General features: G+C 44.9%; 1 protein-coding gene across 1 annotated transcript in view; it reads left to right on the forward strand.

Annotated features, from left to right (window-relative positions):
* The window catches only part of SETBP1 (SET binding protein 1), a 1,237,816-nt gene that overhangs the window by 477,760 nt on the left and 745,732 nt on the right, over nt 1-14,324 (forward strand). The gene's annotated exons all lie outside the window — the stretch shown is intronic.

Raw genomic sequence — 14,324 nt, forward strand, 5'->3', positions numbered from 1 at the left:
AAACTACTGCAAAAAGAGCCATTCAGCCAGTTACAACAGACCATTCAGAGCCGGAATCTACTCAAGGTTCTTTTGGTCCCCAAAAGACGGAGACTGGAGACCAATATTGGATCTCAGCAGACTCAACAAGTCTGTGAGGAAGACAAGATTCGAATGGTCACTCTTCAGTCAATTCTGCCCTTCTTACAGAAGGACAACTGGATGTGCTCAATAGATCTTCAGGATGCGTACTATCACATCAAAATTCACAGACGCTCCAGGAGATTTCTCCGCCTTCGGCTGGGGTCCAGTCATTTCCAGTTCAGAGCCCTGCCCTTTGGTCTCACTACAGCCCCCAGAGTGTTCACCAAATGCATGGCAGTGGTCACGGCTCACCTGAGACGTCAAGGATTCCAGGTGTTTCCATATCTCGACGACTGGCTCCTGTCAGCCACCACCAGGCATCAGCTTATACAAGCCAGGGATTACACAATAAATCTTTGTTCTCATTTGGGCATCTCGATCAACTTCGAAAAGTCAACCTTATCGCCCTGCCAGTCTATTACCTTCATAGGCGCAAACTTAAACACTGTTCGGATGTCAGCTACCCTTACGGATCAAAGAGTTTCAGACATTCAGAGTCATGTCAGGATCATTCTGGCCAACAAGAAAGTACAGGCCAGAATGGTTCTAAAGGTATTAGGCCTCATGGCTGCGGCCATTACTCTTCTTCCCTGGCTCGATTCTACATGCGCCTTCTTCAGTGGATGCTGTTCACACAGTGGTCGTACCAACAACTTCCTATCGTCACCAGATTCTGGTGACACAGACTTGCAAAGATCATCTTGCTTGGTGGATCACATCTCCTCAGGTTCACCAAGGCAGGTACTTTGTACCCCCATCCCCGATAGCCACTGTCACCACGGATGCCTCCCTGATCGGGTGGGGGTCATTATCAGGGCAGGATGGTTCATGGGGCGTGGCAGCCGTTCGAGTACCATCTGCACATAAATGTCCTGGAGATGAGAGCAGTGCTTTTAACGTTGCAAGCCCTCAACGACTTTCTTCCCGTAGGGACAATTGCAGTCCACACAGACAACATGTCTGTAGTTTGGTATATCAACAAACAGGGCGGAACCAAGTCCTACCCCTTGTGTCGAGAAGCGCTCAGACTATGGCAATGGGCGATCTCCTCTCATCGGTTTCTGGTAGCAACGCATATCCCTGGGAAAACCAACATTGTAGCGGACAGATTGAGCAGAGCTATTCTCATGCCTCACGAGTGGTCTCTCAAGCAATCTATAGCGGAAGAGATTTTTCTGGAATGGGGTCGTCCATGTTGCGATCTTTTTGCTACTCCCCAAAACAGCAAATGTCCAGACTTCTTCTGTTTCTTCCCTCTACCAGGCCATCCCCCCAGAGACGCTCTGACCCAGGATTGGCCCCAGGGACTTCTTTATGCCTTCCCTCCATTTCCTCTGATCCCTCAAGTTATCCAGAAAGCTACCGTTTTGAGAGCCAAATTGATTCTCATTGCCCCTTACTGGCCCCGACAAGTTTGGTTCCGTTCCTCCATCATCACCTTTTGGTGCAGCCGTGGCATCTGGACCCAGTGCCAGATCTTCTGATTCACCAATCGGGTCAGCTGCACCGGTCTATCCCTTCTCTCAACCTCACAGCATGGTTGCTCCACTTCCTTCCTTAGCCAGGCTTCCTTTGATCTCTAACCCAGTTAGAGACATCATAGTAACCGTTAAAATCCTCTACCAGGAGGATTTATACAAGCAAATGGAAACGTTTCTCCTATTGGGCTAAGGCCAAGAATATTGATCCTTTCACTGCCCCTGTTCAGGCAGTCCTGGACTTCTTAGCAGAGATTTTTCATGCAGGCTCCTCTTCTTCCACAGTCAGAGTTCAATTGGCTGCTATCTCCAACTTTCATGTCGGGATAGCAGATCATAATATTATGTCCCATAGGCTCTGCAGGGCCTTCTTGAAAGGAATTTTCCTACTAAAGCCTCCAATCAGGAATCCTCCTCCTCAGTGGGATCTAAATTTAGTGCTGACATCCTTGATTCTTCCCCCCCTTTGAGCCAGCTGTTTCTTGTTCCCTGAAATTTCTTTCTTGGAAAACTTTATTCCTAGTGGCTATTACATCAGCCAGGAGGGTGTCTGAACTTCATGCTGTATCGGTTCGACCCCCCTATTTGGTTTTTCACAAAGACAGAGTATCTTTGAGAACTAATCCAACCTTTTTGCCTAAGGTCGCTTCAAAGACCAATTTGAATCAATCCATTGATCTCCCTGTATTTTTCCCAAACTATTCAGACAGAGCTGAACAAAAGCTACATTATCTTGATGTCCACCGTCAACTTAGATATTATTTGGACAGAACAAAAAAATTTAGAAAATCTGATCAACTTTTTGTTTCCTATGCGGATAATAAAAAAGGCCTTCCTGTTTCTAAAGTGACCTTGTCCAGATGGCTTTCTTCGGTCATCTCTGAAATTTATCTGCTCAGGGGAAAACAGCTGTGCTCAAAACCTAAAGCACATTCAACTAGGAGCTTAGCTACTTCTACAGCCTTTCAAGCTAGACTTCCTTTAGACACTATTTGTGCAGCGGCCACTTGGGCCACTCCTCACACTTTTGTTTCCCATTACAAATTGGACTTGGCCTCCAGGGACAGAGCCAGCTTTGGCTCTACAGTCCTCAAGAGTCTGTTCCATTGAGCCACCTGGGATAGAGGTGCTAGGGGCGGTCCCATCAAGCAAGAATGAAGGCGAGATTGACAACTTAACATTAAGAAGTTATGTACCTACCATAACGTTCCATGTTAGTTGTCTTCTCTCGCCTTCTTTCTCTTGATCCTCCCTCCTTCCCCCTGGCCTGGACAGACCTTGTTATAAGAAATTATTATGCTGAAGACCTTTCAGACATGGTCCTTCTTCCATCCTGTAAGTTTTCTTTCTTCCTTTGGGAAGTGTTTTTTGCTTGGTGCTATTGCCCTTTGTCATCAAACGAGATCTGGGTACTTACCGCCTTGCATCATGGGATATGGGGCTGCCTCGAGCTGGTAAAAGTGACTCTCGAGCTTAGCAAGTGCCGAGTCGGAGCCGAGGGATCGGCTCCGAACCCACCAAGCAAGAAAGAAGGCGAGAGAAGACAACTAACATGGAACGTTATGGTAGGTACATAACTTCTTATTCGATCTGCATATCTAATCCAACATCAGTAAAACACACAAAAAACTAGGGCTACTGTACAGACACAACAGGTTTCTCTCCTTACCAACTAAACAAGCTCTTGCCCTCACCTACCTTTTACCATCTCTTACCTATGGTGCACCATTGTTAACTAACCTGCAGTCTTCCCTAAAACTAAAGCTAGAATCCTGTTACAAGATTGCCAAATTTGCTACAGTGTGTCACCACTCTTCCCATCATTGCTCTGCCCTAAGGAAACTACAATGGCTAGAATTCCCTCACCACCTATTACTTATTCAGCTAACCACCTCACATAAACTCATCCATAAATCATCATATTGTCCTGCTGTCAGTTCCGTACTTGCCCTCTACTCCCCACGTCGGCCCCATTTATCTGACCACCAACAGTTACTCCATATCCTTAAACGAACTCTACCTGCAGGAAACTTCCTATACTCCTGGAACATTGCCAGACTATGGAATAACCTCCCTTCCACTATATATAGTGAACTACACCCCTCAAACTTCAAAACTGCCCTTCATAATCATCTCCTTTCTAACTGGATATGTAACTGCACAAATGCTTCTACCTTTTCCTATGATGCAGTTACCTGACTTCCCTCTCTATAAATCTCAGCTGTGCTTCCAAGACTCACAATCTACCTAATCACCCTGTATTGCATCTTCACTATCTAACATCCTTAACCATTCTATCTTTTACACTATTTGTTGTAACTGTATTACCAGTTTCCCTTCTGCTACTAACCCTATGTGCCTTGTCACTTTAAAGTGTATCCGTAAATCTGTATTCTCTCTGCTCTTATTTCTATATTCCCACAATTTATGTACTAGAGGCACAAATCCTGTACCACTTATCTGTTCCACTTTGGTATATCTTACACTTATCTCTTCCACTTTGGTATATCTTACTCATTTCATTGTTTTTTTTATTTTATTTTATTTTACATTTGTTGACCAGGAGTGTCCAACTGAATATAAGTCCATTTTCAGTGGAGGCCCAGGGAGAAAAAAAGCTCCAAGAGTAAAATTTATTACAGACAAAAAAGTAAAGACATGACATAGTCCTACATTATTTCTTAGTAGCTAGGATACATTAATTTGTTACTATATACTATTTGCTTTTGAAAATATCACAAAGCATGACAATCTTGGAATAGTATGTTTTCGAGGGAAAGAAAAAGAGAAGATGTAAAGATCCATGAGAGTAGATGATTCTGGATATAGAAGAGGAGGACAGCATTATGATATGAGATTTGATTTGTAAGCTAGGATGTGTATACTTGGCACTATGGGTATTAGGTTTAGGAGATAGTGAAAAGAATAACATTCCTGTGGTAGTTTACACCAACCACTAGAGAGTTAGTCTGTACAATTGATTAACAGTGTTAAGTGGGTGCAGAGGTCTGAATTGGAGGTTTGACAGTCTTAATTAAGTAAGGTGTATTTTCAGAAGTGACATATTAGCCAGGGGGATGCAAGAGCATAGTCTGTTATTCTTGAAGTGAGCTTTGACTAGGTTTTTAAACTGGGTGGGGGGTTTGCCTTCAGTTATGTGGACAGGAAGGGAGTTCCAGGTTTTTGATATATAGTGGCTGTAGACAGACTTACTCGCTTCATTGTTATATTTAGTTACTTTGAGGAGGTTTTGTGTGCTAGACCTTAAGGTTCGGGTAGTGGTATAGGGTTGAAGGAGATTTTGTAGGGCTGGGGTGTTATCAGGGTAGTTTATTATTTTGTGGGCTAATGCTAGTTGATTGAGTTGGAGTAGTAGTGGTAATTCTAGCCAGTTGAGTTTTTTTAGGCAGTCACAATGGTGTGTTCTAATGGGTGAGGTTGTAGAGAATTTAGCTATCTTATTGTAACAACTATCAAGTTTATTTAGTTCAGATTTGCGGAGATTTGTAAGTATGGGGGAGGCATACATTAAGGTGGATAATGGGTGAGTTCTGGCAATTGCAATTTTGGTGTGGTTGGTGAGAAATTTTCTATTGCGATAGAGTAGACCTAGTTTTTTATGTACTTTTTTATGGTTGTAGAAATATGTATGTCAAATGTGAGGTGATTATCTATTTCAACCCCTAGCAGCTTGGTATGATTGGTGGGGGTGATTGTAGTATTGTTATTAGAGGAGATGATGAAACTTTTGGAGGGTGGTGCGGTTCTGTGGGAGCTAAAGAATAGTAGTTTTGTCTTTCCTACGTTTAGAATGAGGTTTTGTTTGGTAATCCAATTTTCTGCTAGGGAAAAGCATTCTTGTATTTGGGAGTAAAGGAGGTCAGTAGTCTTGGCTGCGCATATTATGGTAGTATCATCAGCATACTGTACTATTGAGGCTTTGGGAATGTTGGATGGGAGCTGGTTGGTGAAGAGAGTAAAAAGGAGTGGTCCCAGGATGGAGCCTTCGGGTACCCCTAGGGAGACAGGTAGGGAGGGGGAGAGTTGGTTTTGCCACGTTACAGCTTGTTGTCTTCCCTCTAGGTAGTTTTTAAACCAGGAGATGGCAAGGAGTGTAAGGTTAAGAGTGGATAGTGAGTGAAGGAGCTTTGTATGGTTAACCATATCAAATGCTTTGGACAAGTCTAGGAATGTGGTGGATACAAAGAGTCCATTGTTTCTATGGTTGATGATGTTGGTAAATGCAGTGAGTGCAGTGGTGGTGCTGTGGAAGGGTCTAAAGCCATGTTGATGTTCATCTTGTTTCGCTGTTGCAGTCATTACTCTTGGGTTATCCTGCTGGCAGGCTACCCGCAGTCGGCCTGAATTCCAAAGTCTTGGTCTGGCGTCGGTTGCTGTCGCCTCTTCCCTGACGTCAGTGCGCCAGGGGTATAAAAGATGTAGCCGACGCCATTTTCTTCCGTATTTCTTGCCGCGCGGTGCCCAAAGCAAAAGCAGTTCGCAAGTGCCAGTCGGCCGACTCCTAATATTTTCAAAATCGAATTTCAGATCCGAAGTCTTCATTAAAGCTAAGTACCCTGTTGGGGAAACTTTTTTCTTGCTCCAGACCGATGTCAGAAAAAGTTAACAATTGTATTTCCTGAGGGAAGCAAATACCTCATAAGGATTTTCATTCTTACTGTATTCCTTGCCTAGGCCCTAATCACGACGTTGCTAGCTGTCGGTTTTGTGCTAGATTTAACCAACGCACTATTAAGCGTCTGTACGATTTTGCCTTTCATTACTTTGGCCGAAGGATTAATTATATAATGCCGTCAGAACAGCCGACGACCGGAGTTTATAAAAAGCGAAAGGAAAAGGACAGGCATCCGAGGTCCAAAACTGACGACGAGGCCCCCGCTAGGCCAGTCGCCAGTTCTCAGTGAGGCGCTTTCGCAGCCCCTGACGCCCAATACCTCAGAGCCACAGGCCGCTTTCGATTCCCACGTGGAGCCGACTAGGCCTCTGGATACTCAAGGTATTGGACTCTCGGAAACTATTCCTTCAGATGGGTCCGGAGCTGCTGAGCAGGCATTGGCTTCTGAGGGTGTTTTCAGACCTACACAATTATATATCAAGCCAACCTCAGCTTCAAAGACTAAAACAGCTCTAAAGACAAAGAAACAAGTACAGCATTCTCCTGGACAGACTTCCATGCCTAAGAAACAGATGCTTAAAATGGCCGAAGACCTAATTACTTTGATCATGGGTTCCCATCCCCCTCCTGATGAGGCCTAGGCAAGACACAGAATATGACTCTTCTGATCAGGTTTCAATTTCCTCTGATTCCTCTTCTGAACAGGGATGCTCTTTTCCTCCCTATGAGGATTCTGATGCTGAAGAATCTTCCTTCAGCCTCTCCTCCTGAGGATTATTCTTTTGGGGAAACACTGCATACCATGAGGGAGCATTTTCACTGGGAGAGCCAAGATTACTCAGAATCTAAGAAAAGGCTGAGACTTTCTTTTACTACCTCAGCACAGACCTCTTGCTATTCCACCTGTTCTAGACATTGTAGATGATGTATTTTCAGAGTCCGGCCTGTCTCTTGACTCTTTACCCCCTGCACCTGCTAAGCCAGACAGATACTACAGGCTTCCAGACTCTCATAAATTTCTATATAAAAACCCTGCTGCTGACCCAGAAACTATATCTCAGGGTCCCAAAGGGGTCAAGGCTTCCACTGCAAAAAAACCTGTCCCCTCTGATAGGGATTCTAGGGCATTGGACAGATGGGGGGAAAAAGTTTACACTTCTGCTACCTGGGCTGTAAGGGCTTTAAATTGTCAGTTCATATGATTAAATATCAGCAATACTTAATGTCACTGCTGAAACAGAAAATGTTGACAAATTCTGAATGTTCTGATAACAAGGAAATGCAGGATTTATTGCATGCACCTGAACAAGTGGGAAAGCATACTTTGCAATGTGGTTTTGATTCACTGGAGGCCTCTTGCGGGGCCGCTGTTATGGGTTCTGGCATTAGAAGGCATGCTTGGTTAAAGGAACAGAATCTGCCTGATCATGTTAAAGCAAAATTATTGGATGCTCCATTACAGCATGATACTTTGTTTGGTGTTAAGGCAGAAGAGGTGTTGAAGAAAATGGAGGATAAAGCGAAATCCATGCAGACAGTTAAGGATTTCCTACAGGTACAGCCACCCAGATGTAGCAGGAACTGGCCTACAAAGAATTGGTCCTTTCCAGTGTCAGACAGGTCACAAAGAGGCAGATACAGATGCCCCAGAGGCAGATCCCAGCCCCAAGGCTCATACAGGCCTAAACAATGGGGTGCTTCTACCTCCAAAAGCGGAGAAGACAAATCACAACCATACAGGAAACAATCCCAATGACTTTCCTCTGCCAGAACCAAGCACTTATATTTTGGCAGCCCCCTTAGGGGGAAAACTAGCACTTTTTTCACCAAATTGGCACATAATTACCCAGGACAAATGAGTCTTGAACATAGTGTCTCAGGGCTACAGTTTCCACTTTCACACCCTGCCAAGGGCAAAAGGTATGCCAGACCTGCCACACAATCAGTGGGCAGAGGCACAGAAGCAAGTTTCATCCCTCATGGACATGAGGGCCATTCAACAAGTACCACAACAAGTGCAGGGACAAGGATTTTACTCGAGACTTTTCTTGGTGCCCAGAAAGGACAAAGCCTGGAGACCAATACTGGACCTGTCTATTGTAAACACATTTCTTGATGTTCCAAAATTCAAAATGTTGACTCTGCAGCAGCTACCACCCATACTGGGCAAGAAGGCTTGGCTCGTAACTTTGGTCCTAAAAGAGGCATACCTGCATGTCCCAATCAGACAATCTTGCAGAAGATACCTCAGATTCATAGCTGGCTCAATGCATTACCAATTCTCTGCACTGCCCTTTGGCTTATCTACTGCGCCCAGGGTCTTCACCAAATGCCTGGCACCAGTAATTGCATTTTGCAGTCAAAGAGGAATTCAAATATATTCTTACTTGGATGACTGCCTTATTCAAGCAGAGAACAAAGACATTCTACTAAAGCATATGGCGTTTGTAAAAAGATTACTAATTTGCCAAGGGTACACAGTAAACGAAAAGAAATCAAAACTAGTACCCTCTCAAGAGATAATATTCCTGGGTGCTAGCTTAAATACAACTGCCCAGATGGCTTATCTCACGCCACACAAACAAAAGCAACTGACTTCTTACTTCAAAATGTTGGTAACAAAGACCCAGTTATCTGCAAGAAAAATTCTGCATGCTTTGGGCTTCATGGCATCCTGCATCCTACTAATTCCATATGCAAGACTGCATATGAGGAAACTTCAATGGTTCATAGGTTCATAGATTAGTACTAAGCTAACTGCCCTTGCGAGCCATTTTAAGCCTAGCCAATTATCCCTTGTGAGACTCAAACCCTGCACCTTGTGTTTGTAAGGCAAACACCTTAACCATTTGGCCACCCTCCCAACCCTAAAAAGTGTTTGGACTCAACATTGCCACAGCCTGGAAACAGTCATTACTCTCATTCCCTACCTGCAACAGGAGTTTCGATGGTGGGCAAAGGCTTGTCACCAGAACAAGGGACAGCCATTCACATTACCTCCAGCCAGGCAGACACTAACAACGGATGCATCAGATTATGCCTGGGGAGCCCACATGGCAGGAAGATGCATTCAGGGCACATGGTCCTCAAACCAAATGCATCTGCATATCAATCAAAAAGAGATGCTAGCTGTTCAAAATGCCCTGACAGCCTTCAAGGACCTACTTCATCCGGAACAACTACTGATAAAGACAGACAACACCACGGTCATTTGGTATATAATCAAGCAGGCGGACACACATTCTTACCCCCTTTGCAGACTAGCCATGACCTTGTGGGACACAGCTTTGACTTACCAAGAACATCTGCAGGCACAATTCCTACCAGGAAAGGAAAATACTCTGGCAGACGAACTAAGCAGAAACCTCATGGATCCCCATGAGTGGAAGCTGGATCCACAAGTCTTCAGCATGATAACAAGGAAATGGGGATGCCCGGACATAGATCTATTTGCTTCCCCTCTCAATTACCAACTAAAAAGATTCTGCACAAGGACTTATCACAGACAAGCATGGAAAGTGGACCTCCTATCTTTCAGCTGGAAAAACCTATCAGTATATGCCTTTCCTCCCCAAGGTACTCCTAAAGGTCAGACAGGAGAAGCCAAAGATGATACTGATTGCCCCAGACTGGCCACGCCAGTACTGGTATCCAATACTAAAGAACTTATCTCTATACCCAGCTTGGACCTTACCTCAAATGCCTCGAATACTGTCCCAGCAAAACAATCAGTTCATGCACAGCCAACTCAGGACATTAAACTTGGCAGCATGGCGGATAATGTAGTCATACAAAAAACACCTCTCAGTAAAGCTGTGATGGATGTCATTCTGGAAGCCAGAAGGCCTAGTACTAGAAAGTCTTATGCTGGAAAATGGAAGAGATTCTGTGCCTGGAACCAGGCACAAGGAACTGATACAGCGGTACCAAGTATTCCTCAGATTTTGCAATACTTAACTGAGATGCTGGACAAAGGCCCATCTTTTTCATCAATTAAAATTCATGCCTCTGCCATTTCGGCTCATTACAATACAGAGCCACCACTTTTTTCTCACCCTTTATTAAGGCAGTACCTCAGAGGAGCCAAAAATTTAAGGCCCCCAAGGAGACTACCAATACCCACATGGGACCTCAACTATGTCTTGGAAAAGCTCACCCTGCCTCCTTTTGAGCCAGCTGCTATGGCTGATATGACGTTTTTATCTTGGAAAACAGCTCTGCTCTTAGCAATTACTTCTGCAAGATGAGATGTTCTTCGTCTTCCATTGCTGCAGTCCTGACTATTGGGTATAGTCCGCGTCCCAGTCGGCCCGAATACCAGAGTATAAGGCTGACGTCGGTCATGGCGCCTTAGACTGACGTCAGTACGTCAGGGTACTAATGCGCATGACCGACGTCATTTCCTCAGTCTTTTTTGCCGCATGGTCCGATGCAGAAGCAATTTTGCGAGTGCAGGTTGGCGTTCTGAGATTTTCCGAAACCGGAGTTTCAGACCGAAACAGAGTTGGCTAAGTAACCCGTAGAACATTTTGGTTTTTTCTTGCCTCAGTATTTAACCGGATGTCAGAAAAAGTGAATAACTGTATTTCTTGTGGGAAGCAGATACCGCATAGGGATTATCATACATTGTGTATACCTTGTTTAGGGCCTGAGCACGACGTTGTTGGTTGCCGCTCTTGTGCTAGATTTAACAAGCGCACTATTAAGAGGAGGCTAGATTGTGCTAGGTTAGTGTTTGGGAAGCGTTGCAATTATACTATGCCGTCGGATGCTCCGGCCGCTTCATCCAAGAAGCGCAAGGACAAAACAGTGAAGCCTAGGGGTGAGGAACCGGCAGTCCCGGACGTCGGTTCTTTAGAAGGCTCAGGGGAGCCGGAGGTTTTGCCAGGAGTATCTATGGAGTCTCAGGCAGATACTTTACTGTTACAGGATGTGCCCTCTCAGGAGGTAGGCCAGGCTGAGGGGGCTTCTCAGGTAACTGTTCTTCCCTCTCTTCCCAAGGTAGTTAGGGCCTCTCCTTCTGTTGCCAAAGCTTCTTTTAGAGGTAGGCCAAGTTCAGCTTCTGTGGGGGCTTCTCCTAGCATTTCGGGCTCTGTGCCTAAGAAACATATGCTTAAAATGGCAGAAGATTTGATTACTCTGATTAGAGGTTCTATGCCCCCGCCTGATAAGAGGCCTAGGGTGGAACAGGAGTTTGATAGTTTTGAACAGTGTTCACAGGCTTTAGAGTCTTCTGTGGAAGACTTGCAAGAGTTTCCTACTTATTCTGATTCTGATGTGGATGATTCCACTCCTACAGCTTCTCCTCCTGAGGATTTTTCATTTTCAGAGACTCTTCACTCCATGAGGGAGCACTTTAAATGGGAAGGCCAGGATTACTCTGATTCCAGGAAAAGGCTTAGGGAATTCTTGTTTTACCCCAGCATAGGCCCTTAGCTATTCCTCCTGTGTTGAATGTGGTGGAGGATGTTTTGCAGAGGCTTCCCTGAACCCTGACTCCTTGCCTCCTGCTCCTGTTAAGCCGGATAGGTATTATAGGGTGCCCAAGCTCATAAGTATTTGTTTAAGAGTCCTAGGGCGGACCCAGAAACTGTCTCTCAGGGGCCTAAAGGTGTTAAAGCTTCTGTGGTTAAAAATCCTGTACCCTCTGATAAAGAGGCAAGGGCTTTGGATAGGTGGGGTAAGAAAGTATATACTTCTTCCACTCTAGCCATGAGGGTTGAATTGTCAGTTTCATATGCTAAAATATCAGAATTATCTCCTTTCACAATTGAAATCTAAGGTGGATGCTTTGGCGGAAGGTATTGAGTGTAAAGAATTGCTGGATTTGGTTCATGTGTCTGAACAAGTGGGTAAGCATTCTTTGCAGTGTGGTTTTGATGCTGTTCAGGCCTCCTCGAGGGTGGCTGCTACTAGTTCTGTTCTTCGCAGACATGCCTGGTTGAAGGATCAGAATTTAGCTGAGCATGTTAAGACCAGGATTTTGGATGCTCCTTTACAGTCTGATGTATTGTTTGGACCGCCTGTGGAAGCAGTTTTAAAGAAAATGGAGGACAAAGCTAAGTCTATGCAGACTGTTAAAGATTTTTTGCAGGTGCAGCCTCCAAGTTTAGTAGAAATTGGCCTGCTAAGGGGTGGACATATCCTGCTTATGGTTCCCAGTCTAGGGGTAGGTCTAGACGTGGTAGGGGCAGGGCTCAAAGTTGCCTTAGGCCTAGATCAGACAGTTCACCTGCTCAGACTTCTGGTGAGGGCAGGGGTCAGTCCTTTCGTAAGCAAACCCAATGACCTGCCTTTTCAGCTGCCAGTGGATTCTCGTCTGGCAGCTCCTTTGGGAGGAAGACTGTCTCTTTTCAAAGAAAATTGGGATTTAGTCACTCAAGACAGATGGGTGCTGGATATCATTCATCACGGTTACAGATTTTATTTCCACACACTGCCCTTTCAAAGGCATGCCAGATGTTCCTCCTCCACAAAGAAAAGAGGCTCACAAGCAAATTTCTCAGTTACTTCAGATAGGGGCCATTCAGCCAGTCCCTGTATCAGAAAGGGGCTTCGGATTTTATTCTCGCCTGTTCCTAGTACCAAAGAAGGGGAACACGTGGAGACCAATTTTGGATTTATCTATCCTCAACACTTATCTGGACATTCCAAAGTTCAAGATGTTGACGTTACAACAACTGTTACCTCTGCTGGGCAAAGATCACTGGATGGTAACTTTGGATCTCAAGGAAGCTTACCTTCATGTGCCTATAAGGCTAGGTTGCAGAAAGTATCTGCGGTTTCGAACTGGAGATTTTCATTATCAGTTCTCTGCATTGCCCTTTGGCTTATCTACTGCCCAGAGTATTCACAAAGGTTCTGGCTCCAGTGATAGCTTACTTCAGGCTTCAAGGCATTCAAATCTATCCTTACTTGGACGACTGCCTGATTCTGGCTCAAGAAAAGGAAGACCTTCTACAGCATCTGGAATATGTCATAGCAGTGCTAAGATGCCTGGGGTATTCTGTGAACGAAATAAAGTCCAGTCTAGTACCCTCTCAAGACATGTGCTTTCTGGGTGTGAGACTGAATACAGCAGCCCAGATGGCCTTTTTAACCCCGGACAAACAAAAGAGTCTGTCACTTTACTTCCATCAACTATCTCATCAGTCCGTGCTGACTGCAAGGACAGTCCTTCAAGCATTAGGGTTCATGGCATCTTGTATTCTGGTGCTTCCCAATGCCAAACTGCATATGAGGAAGCTGCAATGGTATCTCAAAATGTATGGACACAGCACTGCCAGGATTTGGACACTGTCATTCAAATAATACCTTGCCTTCAAAAGGAATTCTTGTGGTGGGCTCAGGAATGTCACCTAAACAAGGGACTCTCTGTGACCCGCCAGAGGCGAGTCAGATTTTAACGACAGATGCCTCGGACACTGCTTGGGAGCTCATCTAAATGGAAAGTGGATACAAGACAAGTGGCCTGCCAGACTACAGCATCTACATATCAACATGAAGGAGATGTTAGCAGTCCAGTTTGCATTGGTGGCTTTCAAGGAGTTACTTCTTCCAGGGCAGGTGTTGATTCTAACAGACAACACAACTGTCATGTGGTACATCAACAAGCAAGGGGAACACATTCTTATCCTCTATGCAGGCAAGCAATGATTTTATGGGAGACTGCTAAGCCTGCAACTCACTCTTCAGGCAAGGTTTCTGCCAGGAGCACAGAACTCCCTAGCAGATGTGTTAAGCAGACAAATCATGGATCCCCACGAGTGGAAACTGGATCTTCATGTATTTCAGAAATTGACAGTGTCATGGGGAACTCCAGACATAGATCTGTTCGCTTCTCCACTAAACCACCAGCTGCCAAAGTATTGCACAAAGGGGTTTCATCACACAGCTTGGAAAGTGGATGCTCTGTCTTTCAGTTGGAAAAACCTTCATGTCTATGCCTTTCCACCTCTGCCTCTTCTTCCAAAGGTATTATTAAAGGTCAGACAAGACAGGCCAAGGATGATTTTGATAGCTCCAGATTGGCCTCGGCAACACTGGTATCCACTACTACGGAGTCTGGTAAGGAAGCCTTCATGGCC

The sequence above is a fragment of the Protopterus annectens genome, chromosome 1.part1 (assembly GCF_019279795.1).
Source record: "Protopterus annectens isolate FY-2018-M chromosome 1.part1, PAN1.0, whole genome shotgun sequence".
Taxonomy (NCBI): domain Eukaryota; kingdom Metazoa; phylum Chordata; order Ceratodontiformes; family Protopteridae; genus Protopterus; species Protopterus annectens.